Genomic DNA, 4,162 nt, shown 5'->3' with positions numbered 1-4,162 from the left:
GAGCCACCGTCCCGTCCCGTCCCGTCCCCTCACACCACATCCCCTCCCCTCCTCTCCCGTCCCCTCACACCGCATCCCCTCCTCTCCCATCCCTTCCCGTCCCTTCCCCTCCCGTCTCTTCCCCTCCCTCCCCTCCGGCATCCCCTCCTCTCCCGTCCCCGCCCATCTCGTCCCCTCCGTTCTCTCCCCTCCCAACACATCCCTTCCCGTCCCCCCCATCCCGTCCTCTCCATCCTGTATTTCGTATGATCTGTACTATAAGTAAATTCACTAGAAAGGAAATGACAATAACTAGTTCTTCCAAGTGGTAACTAAACAATCCATTGTAAATAATAAAACCTTTATATTAGCACATGGAGTTTATTTATTTATTGCACTTGACTACATTGATACCACTCATGAGGAACCAGGGCACTGACTGATCTTACTTGGGTTCTTAAATAAGAAAAAAACACGCAAGATCTCCAAGTTCTCATATATTGATCTAACGGCTACATTCAGATATTGGAAATACATTGGCACGTAAGGGACACAGAAACTTCTAAAGCAAAGTATCATAATATCCCTTTTGGTTCTATTTTTCTGTGATTCTATGACAAGATAGTATTACTGAACTGGCTCAGGCCTTCAAACCTAGTAGAATTTACAGAATTCCAATATACTGAAAATAAAGCAGGAACTAACAAAGGACAAGTAGAAAAACGTTAGTTAGTTTCACAACTTCTTGAGCAAGATTGTTAAAATCCAGAGATGGGATAAATATAAAATTATCYTTGAAGCCTTTTAGTGTTTTGTCATAGTTTCTTTCTCTGCTCCATTCCAACAAACAGAAACGTTTGCTTTCAGTATCTTTCCATATTCACTGACATGTGGAATTAAACTCTTTGTTGATAATGTAAAGCTCAACTTTCAGAGAACTTTGTGTGTTATAAAACATGAGATCTGCCTGCTTTTTGTTCACTGATGCTGCAAGATGTAGGGTCTTAGCATTGGGCAACTCCAGGTCTGGGGGTCCTGCAGATGAATTTCCATAAAAAACCCATCATGACAGCTACAAAGAACCTGAAAGCTTCCTTAGGGGTAGTTGTTTACTTGTGATATATACACCAGTCTTTGAGCAGAGAGGACTATGAATGRCACAACAAAAACCTGCTTTCTGTAAGTCCTGTCCTTAATATTACAGACAARGCTACAAAAAAMMKTTTWAYCYWMMAWTYCYTTTWRRAAAAAAATTCAGACAGGTTYCTTTTAAAGTTYAGAGAAAAAATGACRGCAAGAAAAATAATTTGYTGCTTCCCTCAGACCTCTCTAAATGATTATGTGACATAAAGGTATCAAAAATTACCTATGTCATCAGGGACTAATCTACAGATTAAGAAGCAAAACATGTGAGACTATACCGGGCTGAGGCTTCTGATATCCATGCCTAAAGCCATGCCTTAGCACTTGGTTGAATGCACAAATATTTACAAGGTAGAAAGTAATAATACCATAGCCAGCTTTCCTAATAGCTAACAGAAAGTAAATACGTTTTTTATAACCCTAGAACAGGATGCAAACATAAGAAAAAGTCACATTACAATGAAAAGCTTAGCTTCTGCATCCCGCAGGAAAGAACCCGAATACAATTTGTGCATTGTTCTTCATTTTTCCTGCCACTCCTTGCTCTCATGCACAGGTAGTGCTGTGTGTCTTGCTACCACTGCAGAGAGATGTGGTTGTTCAAGCCCTGCAATTACTGGAATTCCCCAGTCTCCAAGAGATTGCCCAGCACCTGCATTACCTGCAGGCTGCCATAAGTCTTGGGAGTGACAAGTGACRGCAGGGCTTGAAGATGCCTAAGATACTGCTACACAGTATAGAAAGCAGTATCTACAGCCACAAATGAGCCCATGTGCTGTCACTGGACCAGCACAGGAGCCTGAAGCCTCCAGAGGAACTTCCCCTTCTGTTTGGTGTTCATTGCTGGTTAATGCAATGACAGAGTACACCATTTGCCTATTAGTATATTTATTCATTTCAAGGAAATCAAAATCAGCTTTCCTAAAAATAGTTAATTATAACCCATGCGTCAGAAATATGCAGAGTATGATTACCCACGTCACCTAAAATTTCCTGCTAAGCCCAGAGTGACCTTGAGGTAGCAAAGCCCACATGTGGCAGGTGAAAGGAAGGGAATGCTGTTTTTACAGTGGTGCAAGACATAGGTTGGTGCACATCATCTGTAGTAGTTCTCTACATTTGTATGAAAGCCTTATATCCAAAAATCTGGGAAAAATTATACAATCATAGCTGATAGAGTTTGCAAACATTACTTAATTTGCCAAACAGTAACTAAGTAAGGTCATTTTAATGGTGAAATAAACTGTGCTTACTTAGTTCATGGTTTAGATAGTTTTCTTTTTTTTTTTCATTTTGGAGGAATAAGAATTTAAAAAAATTCTGAAAGCATAAAATTTTTATTAAAAACGGTGCCCCTGATAAGAATTTAGGGATGGAAAGGAAGTGTTTTCTATCTAGAACAATGTGGTGCTTAGGATAGCAGATGAGGTGTCTGGATACAGAAACAGGAAACGAATTATGTTCTTTATAGTATCGGAAATCATTTGCACAATACTTACAAGCTTTTATACCTTGTTCTATATTCAGATTTGAAATTAGATTCTGTCAGGTTAGAGATTGTTCAGAAATGGGTTCAGAAATTGCAAGAATGAAAATAAATCCGTACTACAGAACTGAAGATGAAAACTGCTGTACTCACCTGAGAAAGATTATAAGATAACTTAATACTGTAAACAAGGATGAGAGGAAGATTTGGATGATATAGTACTGTTATTTAGCCTGCCAGAAGCAAAGGATGAGAAGGGCTATTTATTGAATTTTCTCGATGAAAACATAACTATCATGAAATCTAAGTTTTAAAATATAATGATTATATCAGAAAAATAAATTCAGATGTTTAGTCTGAAAATTGAATGCTTAGGAACTTTTTATTAATTATGTCTTTCTTCCTAAAGGATTATCAAACCTGCATGGATTTCAGCTCTAGCATTTCCTTCAGGCAGGTCATGGAATTATGTTGTGATGTACTTTAATTTCCTTTGCTCCTGCTGAATTCTTTGGGTTAAACTAATTATTATTAGTATGCAGCAATACACAGTGCATAGGAAAAAATTTACAACTTTTCTTGCCACCATTGCAAAGTATATAACTCTATGTTCAATTTACTCTTTAAAAAAAAAAGTCTCAAATGTTTTAGCTTATTTTTTCAAAGAGTCTAAATCTTAAAATCATAGGCAAAATTTCCTGTAGCTGATGATAAGTCTCCCAAAGGAATGAGTTTCAAATTGCTTGGCAGCATCTGTAATGAAGTATTTTTAAATATAGGTGGGCCACTATCTGGTATTGCTTTCTAAAAATAGGCTGAAGGAGGAAGAGAAAGCAGATATTTGATTAGGTCTCGGAAATTTATCACTTCTTGGGAAAGTGCACATATAAAAGTGATCATATATTTACCATGATTATTCAGGTCAAAGCCTAAACAGTTCCACAGGAGTAACAGCAGGGTTTTGATTTGAGAGGAATTATTATTTTGGTGAATGAGAAAGAGAAATGCTGTAATGGGATCCGGCTTTGCTAAGGTCTCAGTGTTCAGAGGTTTTGATTCTGTAATGGCYGAGTACCTTTGGTTACCTCTCAGTGCATAGCACAGCACTGATCATGAGTGTGCAGAGATCTGCAAAAGCTCCATTTGCTGTTCACACCTAAAGCACTGCTCAGCACGTTCCACCCCACTGATAGCAGAGAGGATCTCACATGCACTGCTGCCCCACCTAAAAATSACCTTGCTGGATAATACTGTCCACAGCTTAGCTATCAATATTTGTGTTCCATCAGAAAGGCATTTTTTCTAATCATAATACTTCCAAGGAATTCAGAGCTCTGGACTCAGTAATTTATCCAGGTCAGTGCTCTACAGAATCAAACATTTTCTCATTGCCAGCTGGAACAATTTCAGACATTTCTTTGGATATTACAAAATAACTGCATTTACATTGAGTAGGCTTTTTTCCCCCTCCACCTAGACTTGAGTTGCACAACATAAAGGCACCATAAAATATTTGCTCTCTGGTTCCACATAAAACAGTTCCTCTTTCTCTGG

Source organism: Malurus melanocephalus, unplaced genomic scaffold (genome assembly GCF_030028575.1).
Source record: "Malurus melanocephalus ecotype Western Australia unplaced genomic scaffold, MMel_1.1 scaffold_1024, whole genome shotgun sequence".
Taxonomy (NCBI): domain Eukaryota; kingdom Metazoa; phylum Chordata; class Aves; order Passeriformes; family Maluridae; genus Malurus; species Malurus melanocephalus.
The sequence above is the reverse complement of the archived record's forward strand: the minus strand, read 5'-3'. Positions refer to the sequence as shown.